This window comes from Panthera leo, chromosome F2 (genome assembly GCF_018350215.1).
Source record: "Panthera leo isolate Ple1 chromosome F2, P.leo_Ple1_pat1.1, whole genome shotgun sequence".
In the NCBI taxonomy this organism is placed as follows: Eukaryota; Metazoa; Chordata; class Mammalia; order Carnivora; family Felidae; genus Panthera; species Panthera leo.
In genome coordinates this window covers 60483043-60502773 of record NC_056695.1, presented here as the reverse complement: position 1 = coordinate 60502773, position 19731 = coordinate 60483043, and the positions used below count along the sequence as shown (strand labels likewise).

The 19731-nt window shown below is 42.8% G+C and overlaps 1 long non-coding RNA gene across 2 annotated transcripts in view; it reads left to right on the top strand.

The window, feature by feature from the left end:
• The window catches only part of LOC122210869, a 29403-nt gene extending 12661 nt beyond the window's left edge, over positions 1 to 16742 (top strand). Inside the window, exons 2-5 of one of the 2 annotated variants that reach the window (XR_006198332.1) lie at positions 226 to 383; positions 3176 to 3324; positions 7367 to 7491; positions 15843 to 16742. This is a non-coding gene — a long non-coding RNA (uncharacterized LOC122210869). Of the gene's footprint in view, positions 1 to 225; positions 384 to 3175; positions 3325 to 7366; positions 7492 to 12684; positions 13709 to 15842 lie in introns of those variants that run through there. The other variant, XR_006198333.1, reaches the window with a different exon arrangement.
• The last annotated feature ends 2989 nt before the right edge of the window (positions 16743 to 19731 follow it).

Here is a 19731-nt window from a genome sequence, read left to right as displayed (position 1 = left end):
CTTCCTTAATTTCCAAATGCATTTATATAGGAGGTAGACTGATCATTTTGACTGAGAGAGCAGTACAAGAGAGGGTAGCAAGGCATATATGAAAAAAGGGACCCTAACATCAATCCTTATGGACCTAGGATGGGTGAGGGAGGGTATATGAAGTTACAAACCACCCCTCAATCTCAGTAGCTCAATGGAATATGTTGTATTTTTCATGTTACATGTGCAATGAAGGCCAGCACGGTGCTCGATAATCACTCGGAACTTCAGAATGACAGAGCTCCTTCTTGATAAGTACTTACAAGATTGCTGTAGTAGGTGAAGACAAAGGGGTGAAGAGTGTCCACCTGAAAGTGACTTGCATCACTTCTGTTAATATTTCATTGGATAAAGTAAGTCATATGGCCAAGCCTCATTTCAAGGTGGGGGAGTATAATTATACAATCTTTCTAGAAGAAGAACCAGGAATAGTTGATGAACAGCACCCAGACTAACCCAGAGCCTGGAGAGGCTCAAGAGTGTAGATCCTGATTCAGTAGTCGCAGAGCATAATGCAGTTTCCAGACTCAAGGGAGAGGCACAAATGGAATTTCCACGTTCTTTCCCCCTCAACAGTTGCTCATTCCAATTGCTTATTCCAGAAAATACACTGAGATGCCCAGAGAAAACATCATCATTTTTAAGTATTATCATAAAAAAGGTATTTCCTACTCATCTGATTATGTGAACCAAGAGCAATTAATTATGTGGTTGCGTGGTATCATGAGAAACAAACTCTGTCCAGGCTTGGTAAGAACAAGCTTTATGGCTGTTTTCATCTCCAGAATAGTCTACATGCAAGAACTCTTATTCATAATCTACAGTTCATAAAATTTTATCAACTGCCAACATTAAAACCTAATTTGCTTGTTTCCCTTTAAGTATCATTGTGTGTGTGTCTGTGTGTGTGTCTGTGTGTGTGTTTCTCTCCAAAGTTAAGAATCCTTTTTAGGCTGATAAGAAAGCTTTTATTTTCCAATTTGATTAATGAGTGCTTTTTCTTTGGAATTGAAAACAAAGTTACTTGAGATACTTTCTGAAGCTTCCTCACTTGTCATAAAAGTATGAAGGTAACAGTTTTCAAATTAATTATCTCCCTTTTCTTTCCCTTCCTTTCTCTTCTCCTCCCTATCCTTTCTCGCCTCATCCCCTTGCCTCCTCTTACCTTCTCCTTCTCGCCTTCTCTTTCTCCCTCCCTCCCTTCCTATGTAATTCTCATTTGACGAGCTGCACACCCACCTTCTATCTGATCAATTCCCACCAATCCCTAAGGTCAATGGCTAACATTACTGCTTGGGTGAACCTTCCTTGTCCTTGAATGCCAGTTTTGTCCTTGGAATGAACTTCTATAGTATCAGGTACTTCCTCTCCAGAGCACTTATGAAAATGTATTTCTATGATTATTTGTGGAGTTATTTGTTTCATATCTTTCCCCCAATAAAACTGCAGGCTCCATGAACGCAGGCACCAGGATTCTCATGTTCATCACTGTGGCTGTAACACAACACCTGAGCCATGACAGGTGCTCAACAACGCTTTGGATATCTATTTAGTCAGCAATGCTATTACTTTCCCCCATCCCTATATTTGGGTGGGTGGCTTGATGGCTTTTTTGGGGTTGAGAGGTACAGGCCAACTCAGATGGGAATGAACTGACAGGGGAGAACCCCTGTAAAAATGAGAACAGCAGCAACAAAAATACCTGCTTGACACCAACCTGCTTTCTCTAAGTGTTGATATTTTGTGGATAGTGGTCAAGTGACATTTTAGATCAATGCAAGCTTATTGCTTCAAAACTCTGAAGTTTCAAAGTGCTATTGATGGAATAGTACATGGAGGGAAAAGAGGGAGAAAACTCCCTTTTTTTCTAGCAGTTACGTAAGGTCCTTTTCTGCCTGCCAACATGCCTGCCAACATGCCTGATATGATAGACTGAAAGCACCATTTTCTTGGTAAAACAAACACAGACTTCTCTTTAAAAACACCTTTTGATACTTTATGAGTAGGGCTGGTATATGTAACCGATCAAGACCAACATATGGCTTATTATGACATTTAGCTGATTAAAATAGTCTAGACATAAACTTGAGATTTCAGAAATGTTTAAGTTAAGTAAGAAATACATTTTAATGTACAGTAGATGTGTACTTAGTGCTAGGCCACCTGTATCCCTACAGGAATTACAGAGCAGGAAGTACTTTTGACTCAAGAAGTGTGTCTGAAAATTAAGGTTGTAAATTAACAACAGCTTGTCTATTAGATTATTTCAGCCATAAAGGACTCAGTATGTTTCAAAATGCTCATGATTTTCAATACATTTCTGTGGCTCAATTTAATAAAGAGGGATGCTGGGAATGGCTTTGGCTTGAAGGTCTGCAAAAGCACATTTTTAGAAAATCCCAGAGAATAAATAGTAGCTGCTAGTTAGGCTGTGGTAAAACACACCTGTGGCTAATGGAAAAGGAAAAGTTTGAGCCGCCCCTTGGCACCGGCCTCTGGGCCCACACCAGGGGGAGAGCTGTGGCTTAGTGGTCTGTGCCCAGCCTCTGCCACGGGGCCAGGAGCACCAGGCTTCTCCTCCAGCACCAGGCTTCTCCTCCAGCCTCCAAGACCTTGGGTATAGCCGCCACTCACTCTGGTTTTGTTTTCCTGGTTTGTAACTGGTGAATAATGAGGCCTAATTCACATACGAGGTGCCTGCAAGGCTTAATTAATTGGCTAATGTCTGGGGCCAAACACTTTGAAGTGCAGCCTCTTATGATTAGTTGTAGGGCAATGCTTAAGCTTGGGTTAGGTTGTGATTATGATGAGTTTTTCTGTCATCGTGACCCCCTTCTGGGCATGTAGGAGGTGGGTGAGGTCAGGGGAAGACATGGGGGTATGTTGGTCAGACACGCTTCTTTAGCTCTCTGAGAGAGAGATTGAAGAAGAAATAGGGAAGGAAGAGGAGGAGGAGGAGGGGGAGGAGGAGGAGGAGGAGGAGGAGGAGGAGGGAGGGAGGGAAAAGAAAAGAAGGGAAGAGAAGAGAGTGGACACTTCTGAGGTCTCTGAGGGCATAGTTCCCAGGTGGTCTATGAGTGTCTGGGATTGACTGAGATGACAGCAGGGAAGAGCACAACGTGGTAATTTTGCCTTTCTCCTGCAGCCAAACTGTTGAGCTGGCAAGATGACACGGAGCCCACGGTGACCTGAAGCCCATTTGCCGTATTTGTCTTGCCAAGATTTTAATTCTGTCTGTGTATGTGAACTCTGTTGACCCTTTCCTCTCTGAAGCACTCAGTGGCTTGGACACAGGTATGGCAGCCAAGAGAATGGGGTCCTTCTCCCGGTTTGTGATTTACAGTGTGATTCTAAGTGGGGTACTTTGTTCACCTCCTTGGTTTCCTCATTTGAAGAACGAGGAGTAAATGAGCCAAGATGTAGCAGTTAGCTTTTGCTGCATGACAAACCACCCCAAAGCCTTGTGGCTTAAAACGACAAACATTTATTTAACTCACAGTTCGGTGGGTTGGCATTTGGGACTGAACTCCTCTGGGTGGTTTTGATGGTTGGGACTGGGCTTTGCTGACCTGAGCTGGGCTTGCTCATGTGTCTGCGGTCAGCTGGTAGGGCAGCTGGGGCCAATTGGTTTATGATGGCCACGCCTGGACGATGGGATGACTGGAGCCTTTCTTCACGGGTTCACGCATTCTCCAGCAGGCTAGCCCAGGCTGACTCATGCGGTGGTCAAAGGTTCTAAAAGAGTGGAAACTGCAAGGTCTTTGGAGGCCTAGGGACAGAACTGGCATGATCGAGTCACACACCAGCCCAGATTGGAGGGTGGGGAAATAGACTATTCTCCTTGATGGGAGCAGCTGCAGAGCATTGTGGCCAATGTTTCCTTTAAACTACTACACCAAGGTACTTTTCAGCCCCCAATTAACAATGACCAGAAGTCAGGACTAATAAAACAGCATCTATTTTTTTGAGTTCAGCTTTAAGAATCTGAGGTTACAAGTCCTGGCTGGCTGTTTTGAATTCATTATGTGACTTTAAATAAGTTTTTCAACTTTTTGTTGATTTTAAATTGCTGCACTAGGCTCCTTTTGCTTATATATTACTAGGAAAGCAATCAATGAAGAATTTTAGAGAGAAATTTAGGTATCCACAAGGATTGGTGAATAAAGGGCATTTGGTAACACAAAAATTAACACAAAAATTAATACATGTATTAGTACATACTTAGGTCCTTTAAACTTTTCTTTGCAATACAAATTTTTTCTCACTGTGGAAATTTAGAAAAGGAGTATAAAGAGATGAAAATGGAAGTCATATTTTACTCCATCATCAGAGGTAATAGTGTATAATTATTTATTCTTTGGTATAATTCCATCAAGAATTTTTCCAGTAGGTATGTGGTCTGCTGCAAACATAGGATCATACTGTCATACTGTTGTTATAATCTTCTCTTTCACTTTGATAGCTATACGATAGTACTTCGTTTTTGGTGACTGTGTGGTGTTCTAGCGTGCACATGTGCCACAGTTTAGAGAACCCCCCCCCCCCCCCCCCCCCCCCGCACACTGTTAGGCATTTAAATATTATTTTGCTTTTAAAAGTTATTTTAAAAAACATCATATAAACATTTCACTGCTAAACTCTTTGAATATATTTGTGGCATAATAAGGAATATATTTGGTCTTTGTCCCTGGTTTCTGGCATGGGACTCCTAAAACCCTTACACTTTCCTGAGTGACCGGAGTATGTTTCATCATTCATAAGGAGTCCTTCAGGGTGTATCTGAGTGTATGCTAATTAAGTGACATAGGGTGGGGATCCTACATAGCTTTATGATGGGGCTGGTCCCGAGGAAGACAAAGTGATGAGAAGATTGGAATTTTTAGTCCTGCCCATTAACCCCCGGAAAGGGTAAGGTGGGGGGTGGGGCTCCAGATGAAACTCTATAAAACTCTTGAACAATGGTATTTAATGAACATTTGGGTTAGTGAGTGGATTCATGTGCCGGGGGTAGAACACCCTAGTTCCAGAGGAATAGAGACTCCTGTACTCCAGACCCTTTGGGACTTTGCCCCTATGTACCTTTTCATTTGGCTCTTCACCTGTATCCTTTATAATATCTTTTGTAACAAACTGGTAATCTAATAAACTTTTTCCTGAGTTGTGTGAGCTGCTTTGGCAAATTAATCGAATCAGAGGTGTGGGGCATGGGGATCCCTGATTTATAGCCAGTCGGTTAGAAACAGAGGTAAAAACCTGGACTCCTGATTGGCATCTGAAGTGGGGGTGGGGACAGTCTTGTGGGACTAAACCCTTTAAGCTGTGAAATCTGATGCTGACTCCAGGTAGGTAGTGTCAAAATTCAATTTGTAGGTTATCTGGTTAGTATTTGCTGAGACTCGGAGAATTGCTTGGTGCTTCTGGAAAACACTCCACCACTCTTAAATATTTCCATAGAACATATTTGTGGAAGTGGTGTTGCCATGTCAAAGGTAGGCATAATTTAAAGACTTTTCATTCATTCTAAGAAATTCAAAAAAAGCTCAGCCATTTGCTTGCGCATTACTTACTGATAAGGCCCACGCTCTTGCTCTTCGTTCTTTTGTTTTGTTTTTGTTTTGTTTTTTTTTTTTTTTAAATTTGTTGACTTTCTTTTGAATCCCTTCTGCGATGACTCTATATCTCATTGGAGGTTATACGACTCCCAAGATAAACAAACTGCAGAACTGGAAAGAATCTCAAAGATCATTAAGTCTAATCCCATAGGCAAAGCTCAGATGCTAGCACCTTCTCTCTGTATTCACTTAAAGGTATTGGATTTAAAGAAACACAACACACATAACATTAAGGTGTATCTGAGAAACATCAGTCCCACTTAGAGCTGTTGAGCATGACAGAGTTTCTGTTCTCTCTAGGACAAGGGAAGGAGGGAGAACAGACTTCTAAATGGTCCTGGTTTCCAAAAAGGAGCAAAACAACTCCTTCTACAACTCAGTTGCTCATGCCCCTCAGCACAGCAGGCTGAAACAGTTAGCAAGATGTCTGCTCAGTGCTGGGCTTTTGAGAGAAACTACAAATGTAGAGTTGGGGCATTCTCCTATCAGAAGAGAAATGATGAAAAATAAACACATCTAGAACAAGCATAAGAAACAGATTAATTCCACCAGATTATTTTTGCCATTCTTTACAAATATAGAAGCTAGAACAACTAGCCCTTCTTCTTTTTCTTTTAATGTTTATTTGTGAGATAGAGACACAGATGCAAGTGGAGGAGGGGCAGAGAGAGAGGGAGATACAGATTCCGAAGCAGGCTCCAGGCTCTGAGCTGTCAGCACGGAGCCCGATGCGGGGCTTGAACTTGGGAGCTGTGAGATCATGACCTGAACTGAAGTCGGACGCTTAACCAACTGAGCCACTCAGGTGCCCCACAACTAGCCCTTCTTAATTCCCTCCAGCATTCAGAATTCTAATTCCTATCTTTGGACTGGCATGGAGTTCAAGCTCAGAAAGTGGATTTATAACAACAAAACAAAACACAGAGCCATCTTGCAGTCTTACTTTTTCCTTGCACCCTGCTTCTTCTTCCATAGGGAAGATAGAGTCCAAACTGGTAGTGGTACCTATTCACGCTCCACAAATATATGAGATTGCCCGTTTTCTGCCAAGTCTAAGTGACACGTTCACGCCTGACATTTATTCATTCCCTCCAGTAATCAGATCATTTTGACTGGGCCAAGCTGGTCAGCCCAACTCCTTCTTCCCTTACAATGAGTTCTTTTCTAGAAGACTCTCATTCAACATACCTTCCTGATAGGGCACACTAAAGTAGATCTGAATTGTGCTTGGTGGACATGGCTTTGGCTAAGCCTTCTAATGCTCAGTTTATGAAAAACACAACATTTACCAAATTTCTGGTGATTTGGCTCCACTCTGTTTTCTCAGAAATCCCAGTAGCATTCACTCAAGTGTTCTCTTGGTTTCCTCATGAAATTCATTGGAGCATGGAGACTTCAGTCACTCAGCATAGCAACTTACTTTATTAATGATCTCCCCCCTTTTTTAAATACAGAAGATATAAACATCACCATAACCACAGAGTTTTCATGTTTCTTACTATCCGATGACACCGTCTCTCCCATTCAGCAGGCTTGAGCCTCCGTTGTTCCTGTACCTTCTTTGAATGTGATAAAAAACAAACAAACCTTTTTTGTTTCTTCCTAAACATTTGTTTCTAGGTTTAGTTCATTCTGACTATGTTCTCTGGCAGTGTTATTATAAGATCATTAATCACAACAACAACAATAATAGCAGCACAATAATGGTATTTCTTTGTTCTCAGGGCCCTCATAGCTTGTTTACACAGATCTGTCAAAGTTGGCAGAAAACGTCTTCCAAGACTTCAAGATAGATGATGAAGACATGGGGAGAAAAAGTTAACAATACTGTGGTGAAAAACTCCTTGAAGTAAGGGCAATTTTACTTGTAAAGAATGGCTGGCAAATATCTTGTTTTAAGGGGAGGATGGATTTATTTATTTATTTATTTATTTACAAAGACATTAAATTTTTTTTAATGTTTATTTATTTTTGAGTGTGAGAGAGAAACAGAGTGTGAGCAGGGGAGGGACAGAGACAGAGGGAGACACAGAATCTGAAGTAGGCTCCAGGCTCCGAGCTGTCAGCACAGAGCCTGATGTGGGGTTTGAACTCAGGAGCTGTGAGATCATGACCTGAGCAGAAGTTGGCTTCGGCTAATGCCTAACTGACTGAGCCACCCGGACCCAGGTGCCCCTTAAGGGGGGAATTTGGAGAATGTATATATGCTTTTGAAACCTTCCCATCATGGTCTTGCTCAAACATCCTTTCCTCTGGAGAGTGCTCCCTGATGCTTCACTCTGAATGCTTTTTCTCTTCTCTGACCTCTTAAGGAACATTGTTGTTTTTCTTACATGGTGATGACCCCTTTGTACTGTGTTTCAAGATTTTTTTCTTTTCTGAACATGTCTTAGAAACTTTGCTATATTGTCAGTTCTTTGGCTCATCAGTCTTTCTGTCTGTAGCTCTAGCACAGGGTCTGGCACACAGTAGGTGCTGAATCAATGCTTGTTGAACGAAAGAACAGAACTGGAAAGGAAGGACTACTTGCAAGGACAACATACTCAGAGGGAAGCTCTCCAGAATATACATAGGTGTACATAGGAGACAAACACTGGAACCAAAGAAATGAGAAGGAAGCTATAAGGATCTTAAGTCTTGAAAGTCACAGGTTTACACATTCTCAGTTGTTTTGCAGTCATTTCAGTTTGCTTTAATCTACTGTCATGTGTTAAACATCATTGTGATCTGGCACTGTGTGAAGATGTTGTATTGGTCTCAGCCTATCAATAGCGATGCTATTGGCTGGGAACGACTGGGGGCACTCACTTGGGCCTGTATCACTTGTGACAAGCCCCATTTTGCCAATGTTGTGGCTGGATCAGCCCTTATGGTTCTTATTATATGATTGCAGGACACACGTCAGCAACAACCTTCAGGGAATTTTGCAGAACAAGATTTATTATTCACAGGTTCTGGAGGGTACATGGCATGCCCAAGCGCCACACAAGCATGGTCATGGATAGAGAGAGAACATGTAGACCTGAGGCTCTGCCTTTATTAGCTGTCTGAGTGGGGGTGTCTAGGGTTTAGCAGGTTCATTCTTTATTGGAGAATTGGAAACATAAGAGTAGGAATTAAGGGAGTGGGGAGGGAGAAACCAGGTCAGTCAAGTGGTCAGTTACCTAGGTTTCTCCAGGGCATTCTAAAAGGGGAATTCATGTGTGGAGGTAGCCTGTTCCTTTACCTAGTTGATTTGCTACTAGCTGTGTGGTATAGCTGGCAGTAAGTTTCTTTGAAATGAATATCTTTGAAATGGATGCCTCAGCAATCAAAAAGCTTAAGTCAGGCACTTACACTATACACTAGGGGTATATAAAAATAAGTAAATTCTGCATCTGTGCTCGTAGAACCCACAGTCCAGCAGAGTGGACAAATGTGTAACAAATAATTATAGGACATCATAATTAGCTCTACACAATATATGCAAGGCTTAGAAGTAGTATAGAGGGAGGCATGACTGCAATGGGAGTAGCAGAGGGTCTGGAAAGTTCCAGACTCATCTCCTTGAGTTTTCTGGAAGTTTTCCAGGTGGACAAGGGAATATAGGTTGTGTGGTGTGTGGAAAACTTGTTCTGGGCACAGTTAACAGAGTAAAGAAAGGCATAGAATCATAGATCAGCTTGGGGTGTTTGGGGAAACACAAATGGTTGTTGGACCACAGAGTACACGTTGAAGAATATCAAAAGTTGAGGGGCGCCTGGGTGGCTCAGTCAGTTGAGCGTCCGTCTTCAGCTCAGGTCACGATCTCATGGTTTGTGAGTTCGAGCCCCGCGTCAGGCTCTGGGCTGATGGCTCAGAGCCTGGAGCCTGCTTCCGATTCTGTGTCTCCCCCTCTCTCTGCCCCTCCCCCATTCATGCTCTGTCTCTCTCTGTCTCAAAAATAAATAAACATTAAAAAAAAAAAAAGAATATCAAAAGTTGAAGGTTGGGAAGAAGGGAGGTATGGAAACAGGAAAGTTGGACCAGGACTTTCCAAATTGTGCTTTTTCTAAAGCAAGAATTTAACTTCTACAAGCTGATCTGATCCGCTGTCTTTCCCCCATATTGTGCTCTAGGGAAATATTCAAAAATCAATTTGTCCATCTTTTTCCAACATAAAAGTTCCCTGAGAATACGAATTTCACCTGTAGCATGTGCTGCCATGTGAATTGTCAACTTGTTTAGTGGTCCTTCTGAAAGGACTGAACTTTATATAAGTTCTATAGGGGCGCCTGGGTGGCTCAGTCGGTTAAGCGGCCAACTTCGGCTCAGGTCATGATCTCATGGTCAGTGAGTTCAAGCCCCGCGTAGGGCTCTGTGCTGACAGCTCAGAGCCTGGAGCCTGTTTCAGATTCTGTGTCTCCCTCTCTCTGACCCTCCCCCGTTCATGCTCTGTCTCTCTCTGTCTCAAAAATAAACGTTAAAAAAAAATTTATATAAGTTCTATAGACAAAATGGCAGCTCAGACAAAAAAACAACTTTGGTATTAAAACGGAATGTATACAATTAGTGGGAATGTAAAATGGGGACACCACTATGGAAAACAGTATGGAGGTTCCTCAAAAAATTAAAAAAAAATATAACTACCAGGTGATGTAGCAATCCTGGGTATATATCTGAAAGAACTGGAATCAGGATCTCAAAGTGATATCTGCCCTCCCATGTTGACTGTAGCATTAGTCACAATAGCTAAGAGGTGGAAACAACCTAAATGTCCATCAACAGATGAATAGATAAAGAAAATGTGGTAAACTCATATACTGGGGGTATTATTCAGCCTTAAAAAAAAGGAAAGCTTGTCTTAACCAGCAACATGGACTAACATGGAGATCATTATACTAAGTGAAATAAGCCAGTCACAGAAGGATAAATATAGCATGGGCCCACTTATATGAAGTATCTGAAATAATCAAACTCGTAGAAATAGAGAGTGGGTTGGTGGTTACCAGAAGTTGAGGGGAGAAAGCAATGGGGAGTTGTTCAATGGTGGATTATGCACTGAAAACTTTGTTAAGAGAGTAGATCTCAAGGTGAAGGGTTTTTGTTTGTTTGTTTGTTTGTTTTTACCACACATACAAAACAAGAAAGAACAGAATAGAAAGGGGAAAAAAAAGAAAGAAAATAGAAGGAAAGGAAGGGCATGAACTCTACAGACAGGCAGAACCAGTTTAAATCCTGCCTTTGTCAAATATTAGATATCCAATTTAGTGAAGGTTATTTATTCTGAGTTTTCTTGTTTGAAACTAAGGGGATAAGAGTATCTGGGGATAACAGGTTCTGTTTTGCAGCCCTCAATGGAAGGATGAAACAGCTATGGTGCTAAACTTTATGATATGTTAGGAAATGCTAGTTTTCTTTGAAAATGCCTTGTTCTGTACCAAGGGAGGTAATAATTGCTAACTTTCTGAAGCATTTTTTAAAAAGTACTTGTCTGCTAAGAAGGTACCAGTTCCTATAAGTTTCTGCATTTTTGTAGTTTTAAGTCAAATAGATAATTCAAGACATTTGTGACTGAATTAGGTGTCCTAGAGAGAAAAGTAGAAAGTAATCTAAATGGTGGGAAATAGAGTCTGGCAGAGAAAATGTTGCTGAGTTTCCCTCCCATCCATCCATCCATCCATCCATCCATCCATCCATCCATCCAGTAGGGGGGTATACACACACATACACACACAGCTGTTTTTCTCTTTTTTCTTTGCTGGAAGTTTCTTCTTTATGTTAGATGTGATTTTTGAAAGGCTGAGAAAAAGACTTTTGGCAAGAGCGATAGCCGGGGGGCTCTTGCAGGGGTGCAGAGCTGACCCCATGCAGTGGGAGAGAAAGAGCTTCTGACAGCAGTTGTGGTGAGGTTTGTCCTGACTCCCCACTCTCTGGCTTTGAAACCCTGGGCCTGTCACTTAAACTCTCTGAGCCTCAGTTTCCTCATACATCTGCAGCTGGGCAATCTACCTACCGGTAGTGTTGTGGAAAGGACTGAGTTAATGTGTAAGTGAGAGAGGTTGGCACAAGGTAGACATTCAACAAATGGTCTGTGTGTTTGGATAAATGTCTATCTCTCTGTCTATCTAACTGCTATGAGATTTGGGAAAAAAAACCCTTAGGTTTAGCCTATTACACAATTATTTGTCACCAAAAAATTCTAAGTGCCATCAGGAGGTTGGTGGCAGTATTTGCTTTTAAGATGATCATCTAATTTATCCAGAATATGCTTATGTTAATTTTACCATTATTCTTGAAAGGAAAGCAAACAAAACTTAAAATTTCTCATAGTGCTCAAGGGCCCCTGAAAATATATTCCTCAGCCCATGAGGAGTCAGTGATTTGTATATGAGAACACTGAACTAAATTATTTAAAATTCCTCTTTTAGTATTAAAACTGTACCTTTTTCCCTGAAAGGATTGGGGTGCTGGGGAAGACAGAAACAAAGAGAACAAAGTTAGTAGGGAAAGAGCACTGTAAAAATACATATTCACTGTCATATATGTTATCTTGTTTAACTCTTAGGACAATCCTCTGAGGGAGGTGTTATATTTGGATCTTAAAAATGAGGAAACTGGGGTATACGCAGATGAAATAACTTGCCTTAGGCTAAAGCAAAAGAACTCGTATTTTAACATAGGTGTACAATTGATCTGTCTATAATCGCACTGTTGCATCTGGGAAAGAAAATTACATTGTAATCATTCATTCATACGTTCAGGCAGCAAGCATTTGTTGAGAATCTACCACAAAGAGGCACTGAGAGATCTCCAGGCAATACCACGGACTTTATATTCTAACTTCCAGAATGTAAAGTGAATGCAGGCTTTTGGAATTGTGTGGGGTGGTATCCCCACACCAATGTATTTTGCCTTTATGAAATAAAAAGACAGGATTGATTTATGGTGAAAGATGGGCGATGAAGAATCTGTAAAGGCAGGTAACAGCCATTTTATCCAGGTCTGCCAAATGTCGTCTGTAAAAGTACTGTCTCCACGATGCTGCTCTGAACATTGAGGATCCCGTGTGCTTGCCCTCCAGGATCCCCTCTGTAGAGAGCAGCGCCTCGGTAGAGGCGAGTGGCTTCCACCTGCCCTGAGCCCAGCGTGTCTGACTGTGATGGGAACTGGCGTATTCTTCTTGGACGCCGGGTACCTGGCCACGGAAATTGTTCCAGAGAAGACAACCACAGTCTCTCAACCCCACTTCCTGCCACAGGGATTAGCAGGGGGTGGCCATGTGACCCGAGCCCAACCAGAGTCATTCTCCGGGACTTTTTTCAGCTCAGAACTAAAAGAATAAGGGCCTTTTCTCTATGTGAGCCCGAAGCTGCCAGTGGCCCTGCTTCCTGCCTCCTGAGCAAGCCAGATGGAAGAGACAAAGCCAACAAGCAGAGAGAAGTAGAAACAAGACGTGAAGAAAAGCCTGACGGGTTGAGGCTCTGGGGACCCCGGAGCTGCTCCTGTCCCTGCCTTTCCGAAGCTTCATGTGTGGGGACTACTGGGCATCCTCCAACAACTCCCTTCTCCTGCAAAAGCTGGTTTGAGTTTCAGTTTTGCTACTTTTGCACCCAAAAGAATCTGGACTAGTGTGTATAGCACTTGGAAACTGGGGAGCAGCAAAGCTAGGGTGTTTGGGGAGCTTCCTTACCCTCCTCTTGTAGGTCTGAATCCAGGAGGGCGAGACAGAGGGAGGAGGGTCAAATAGTGGGAGGAGGACAAGACGGAGGCAGGCAAGCCTTGTCTCCAGCTGTCCTTTCCTCTCCTCCTCAGGCACCTGACAAGACCTACACTTGTGAGGTGGGAACTCTGCCCATGCTCTTTGAGGAATCTTGAACAACAGGTTGGGGATAATTGAGGACTCAGGAGGGAAAAATAAAGGAGCAAAGCAGTTCAGCCACTGGGCCTTTCACCTCTGGTCCCTCCTTTGAGGTTTCTCCAATATCAGCCGCTCCCTTATAATCATATACCAGTTTACACAATTAGCACTTCTTGGGTGCCAGGCACTGCTCCAAGTTCTTTCTGCGCCCACCGAGCCCAGTATTATATTTAACCTCATCTTACAGATGAGGAAACCAGGGCACAGAACGGTTCCGGAGATTTTCCAAGATGGGGTCACGTTAAAAGCCTAGATGTTCGGCTCCAAAGCTCCTGCTAGCAACCTCATTTAGCAAGCCTGGACTTTGAGACCATTTCTATTCTTTCCACCTCCCTGTGCCAGGGCACTTATTGCCAATGTATTTAGTGTGTGATTGATACCACCAGATCCTTTTATTTTTCTTTTTATTTCTTTCCTGTCCTCAACTTGACCCTGTGAAGCGACTGGCCATGGCTTTTATCTTTAAGTCACTGTAACCCCAGCAAAAAACTGCTCAATGTGGGGTGACTGGGTGGCTCAGTCGGTTAAGCGTCCAACTTCAGCCCAGATCATGATCCCTCACTTGGTGGGTTGAAGCCCTGCATTGGTCCTGGAGCCTGCTTCAGATTCTGTGTCTCCCTCTCTCTCTGCCCCTTCCCTGCTTTCATTCTGTCACTCTGTCTCCCCCAAGTAAATAAATATTTTAAAAAATGCTCAACGTAGTGGCTGTGAATGATCGTGGTGTCAAATCCTGTTTTCTTAAATATCAGATAGCTCTCAGGGCACCTGAGTGCCTCAGTCAGTGAAGCGTCCAATTTCGGTTTAGGTCATGATCTTGTGATTTGTGAGTTCAAGCCTTGCATCGGGCTCTGTGCTGATAGCTCAGAGCCTGGAGCCTGCTTTGGATTCTATGTCTCCCTCTCTCTCTGTCCCTCCCCCATTTGCTTTCTCTCTCTCTCTCTCTCTCTCTCTCTCATACACACACACACACACACACACACACACACACACATAAATAAATAAACATTAAAAAAATCAGACAGCTCTAGACATGATTACAGTAATACTTTATACAAGTTTTAGGGAAGGAAGAATGAAGAAGAAATTGGGTTTCCCTCTCCTTTCAGGAGTCTTCTTGAAACTGTAAGAAATTTTCAAAATAGCCCCCTGCTTCCTCCCCAGACCCCCTTCTCTGCTTGTTCAGTGTTTCCCTACAAAGGATGTCCCATTTAAGAAGTAGCATTAGGGGTGCCTGGGTGGCTTAGTCCTTTTAGAGTCTGACTCTTGGTTTCAGGCTCAGGTCATGATCTCACAGTTCATGGGGTCAAGCCCTGTGTTGGTCTCTGTGCTGACAGCACAGAGTCTGCTTGGGATTCTCTCTCTCCCTCCCTCTCTGCCCTCCCCTGCTGGTGCTCTGTCTCTCAAAATAAATAAATAAACTTAAAAAAAAAAGTAAAAATTGCATTGTTGTATGTTCCTCCTTCTCAGGATGCAATTAGTCAGGGCCTGCCAGCTCTGGGGCTTGCTATGGATAATTTCAGTGTAGGGCCTTCTGTTTATTTGCACTTTGGGATCAGAAAATAAGTTAAAAATGTTTGCCCTTAAAAACATGTTAGAGATTTAACCACTGGTTTGAGATGTTATCTGCTGAGTTTGAGCCCCAAACACATTTTATACCTGAGTTAAATCTCTAAAAAGAGAGTGGATAATTGAAGCACTGACCTGAGGTTGTCTCTGATGATAGGCAGACAGGCGAGGCCCTCTGAGCAAGGCAAACTTCCAGAGCACCGAGAAAGCAAGGGGCAGGGGAATAGTGGAAAATTTGAAAAAACATTCCTTCAGGCACATCTGTCCACGCCCTCAGCTGCATGAAGGAGTGGTAAGGAGCAGTTTCCTTTTTTTTTTTTTCTTTCCCTTTGAGTCTGTACTCCTTTCAAAATCTTAATCTGAAAATTATACTATTCAAAATAAAATTCAGAAATCTGAATCACCAAATCACCAAAACAGCAACACAGAGCCGTGATTGATGAGGGACCCACAGGCCTATGTTTCGGTTGCAAAATTTAATTCTAGGACTTTATTTTTGTGTTTTTTGTTTTTTTATAACTGTGTTTTCTTTTTCTTTCTCGTCGCTTTCCCCCCTTCAAAACTAAATTATATCTTAGGCTTTGGAAATAGCTTCAAAGCAAAAGCCTGCGTTTTTAAAAATAACTCCACCTTCTCTGAAGGTGGGGTGTTCGAGTTTATTTCAGGTTTTGGGGCAGGACGCACCTCCAGGCCACAACGAGGGATGATGTCCAACTGCCTTGGCAATTCTATTCCACCCTTTTGTCCTTTCACAGATGTCCACTAGGACCCCAAACTCTACTTTCCGCTCACTGCCAAAGGACCATGTGTTTCTGGTATCGAAAAGGGCGTACTGACTGCCAGCCCGAGCGTGGCGTCCCCTGCCTCCGCCTGCTTTCTTCAGCCTTGGTGTTTTTGCTCTCAACGGACATCTCTATGACAGACACTTGCTTCTCCCCTTGGGGCTGCGTAACAGGTTGGTAGACTCCTGCCTTGCTCCCTGCCCTGAAGTCCGCCCCTCCTCGCTTTCCTGGTGCCCACTGGAATGTATTTTGTGAGCCAGGCCAGCAGAAGCGCCAGCCGGCACCCCAAGCCTGGCAGCCGGCCAGAGGGGCTGAAGCAGACACTAGGTTTCTTGTCAGGCACTTCACACAGAGGGAAGGACAGCAACCACGAACCCCCAAACGAGACTGTCCAAACAAACAAACAAGCCCCAATACAAACGCCAATGAAAGAAACCACGCACACTCTGAAAGACACAAAGCCAAAACTCAAGCATGCTATTTTCTGGGGCTTTCACCAGCCTGATGTGTCCCAGGGAGCCGATGGGGCGGTTGGGTGGTTTTGAGATTCCTGTGGTCTGAACACACACCCTCCTCATCACCAAGATGTGCCTGGAAAAAAGTGGTCACGGTACAGTCCTCTGATTTATTTCCTGATAAAATAACCTTTACTCTCCGAGGCTGAACTTGCCATCCCAGCTTTCAGAGAACCAGTCTTTATTCCCGTCCACCAAAGCCTTCTGCAAATTAGGTCATTCTGTCTGTGGTCCTGGAGTCCCAGCTCCCGCCCACGCGGCCAACACTACAGTGTTTCCCGGGCTCTGCCAAATGTCGACGTGGAGGACGGTCACAGGCAAGTTATAGAATTTCTTTAAGTGGAAGGAATTAGTTGACATTTGGAGCCAATAATAAAACCTTGTTTAGCATTGGAAAATGAGAGATTCTGATATGGCATCTCCTTCCTGCCCAGCTCCCCACCCTTTTTTTTTCCTTCTCAATATTTTACATCTTATTGGAAGCCTGTCCCAAATTATCTTGAAGCCTCAGAAGATGGCCTGAGTTGGCTGGACCTCATGGTGCATTCCTCATATCTCTGTCATGTCAACACCCTCTGTTAAATTAGTGCTACTTACTTTCTCATTTTAGGCACATTCCACATCTCACAGAGGGGCGGAGATGGAAATGCCACTTGGGTCATGAGAACATGAATAATCTCTTGCCTTTGTTGTGTCCATTTCACTGAATGTAAGTAAGGATGTTAAGTGTTGCTCTCGGGTAAGACATACGGAAAGACTCCAGCACGTTGCCAGTGCATAAGAAGCCCTAAAAATGCCAGTTTCTGTCCCCCTTTCCTAATTGCTTAAGCTATTGTCTATCAGTTATGGGGGGAAAAAGTCCTATGTATAATCTCCTATGACCTTCTAGGGAGGGTAGATCTTGGTGCTAGAGGACTCTTTGCTACGTGTTCGTATCTTATGATGTATACCATATTGGTAAAGCCAGATTGCTCTAGAAGGGAGGAAACATATCTTGTGGTAAAGGATCTGGGACCAGAAAAGACATCTATAGTGTGGAATAGCACAGAAACTTAGGAAAGGTGGCATGTTGAATGTATGAGCTGTGGGCTTTGGGGTACATGATATAAACTCTTCACCCCTACATCGCTCCCTGCCCCCCTCCCATGAATTCTGCAGTATAATTTATATTATTCACTAATATTCTTAGTGTGAGTGGGTTACTTGGCAGAATATGAAGTCCTGTGTATTTGTGCATCAGGATGAAGACAGGGTCAGCCTCAGCAGAACTGATATTTTCCTATTTGCTGTCTCTTCCCTGGCTGTCTCTACCACCTCGTTCCCTGTTCAACTCCATCTCTCGCCTCCTCTCCCTTTCTCTTTGCTGATTTAGTGGTTCTGGGTCATTAAGCTGTGTGTTCTTTGTGCCACACGCCTTCTAAAGAGAATATAAAGTAGAATCCCACGGAATGTAAACTCATGTATCATGGACAACTGCCATTGTATTTCTTAACTGGAGGGTGAATAACTGAGAAGAAAGAAGCAGCTGGAAAGGAGAAATGCCGTAAGTCAGAGTTTTATTTTGTTTGTTTCTTTTCAACTGCTTTTGGAAGGGAATTGTCTTTTGGAGAAGATGGTCGAGTGATAGGGTGATGTGTTCTACAATGGAGTTATTCATAGGATGAGGTCAAAGCCCAGTAAAGTATTACTACATTGGAGGAGAAGGTACAGACTTCAAACAACTGGTTGCCCCATTATGTGTCCCTGGCTCTATCTTCCACTCACCTGAGTACCCAGATACTCCCCCAGTCCTGCCGTCTCTGAAGACTGAGTGAGGTTGGGGCTCTAATGAGATCTCCCTATGGCTTTGGATGGTACTAGACCAGCTCTGGTACCTGGAAGCGTGGAGAAAGGGAGCCCAGAGGAGGAGGGAGATGAAAGACCACTTTTGTGGCTTGTAATTTGGTCTCAAGCATTGTTAACTAATATCACTGGCTGCACCACTGATAGCCTGTGGGAGCTGTCTTTGGAATGAGTCAAGCCAGCATTGGAAAATCTGGGGTCAAAATCCAAGGTCTTTTTTTAATAGCTGTGTGATCCTGCATCAGGACTTCAACTCTCAGAACCTTAGCTTCATGTCATGTATGTTTTCAATGAACAGTTACCATGGCATATTTCATGTAAAAGCATCTATATTTCATAAATGAGCATAATTTATACCACAGTAACATTGCAAGTTTTAACTATGTTGGTATGAAAGGGACTATATGATAACAAATTACTATTATAACTTTGTCACCAAAAATATCAGTAAATAATTTTCAGAGCTTTATTAAAGCTGGAAATCCATATTTTTTCTATGAAGAAAGACTTATTGGCCAATGTTAGAAAATTGCTACCTCTGAATTTTTTTTAAATAAAACATGTATTAAAGAGCATGGTAATTACTATGTGCCAAAAGTCTGGATACAGTATACTATGAATAAGAGAAATTGCTCAAAATTCATTGGAGTAGCAAAATCTCAACAAAGTCTTTTTTTCTCAGTGTAAACAACTCTAGCATTTGGGCTGAATCTTCGTTCATTTTTCTCTATGGAGACATAGTTAATGAGAGTGCTGGGAACTGAGGCTTCGACCAGGTCTGATGTTAACCCCACGAGGCTAATTTTATATTTGGTGGGTCATTTCTTTAAGGCCAGAATCTTGGGCATATGTTGGAACCAAAGATACCACTTTTAGAGACAGACTCAATGCTCCCAGAAAACTGGCTTATGGGTGCATTTAGCACTTGTCCATGGAAAGATGGGATGGGTAAGAAGATTGTAGCTGCTTCAGGGCAGACTTCTGGGTCCTGTCTGAGTTCAGAGACAGAAGACATTTTTGGTTTGAACTAGCTGGTTTTTCCCATACTTGTCTACATGTATTCCCTGTCTTTACTCCATACTCTCTGCATAAACGAACTCCTAGCTGCATAGTCCGAGTCCAAACTATCCAACCATAGTGTTCAAGACCCATCATGTCTGTCTCTAATCCACATTTTCTCTTTCCTGCATCTCTCTGATTGACCTCACAATGCACACTTTGATCACAACAAATTATATTTCTTTCCCTTAGAGGAAGCCATTTATATTTTCTTTTTAAAAAATGTTTATTTATTTATTTTGAGAGAGAGAAAGCATGAGCAGGGGAAGGGGCAGAGAGAGAGAGGGGAGAGAGAATCCCAAGCAGGCTCTGTACTGTTAGCGTGGAGTCTGATGGGGGCTTGGTCCTTTGAACCGTGAGATCATGACCTCAGCCAAAATCAAGAGTTGGGTGCTCACCTGACTGAGCCACCTATGTTCTCCATATATATTTTCATCTCCACATCT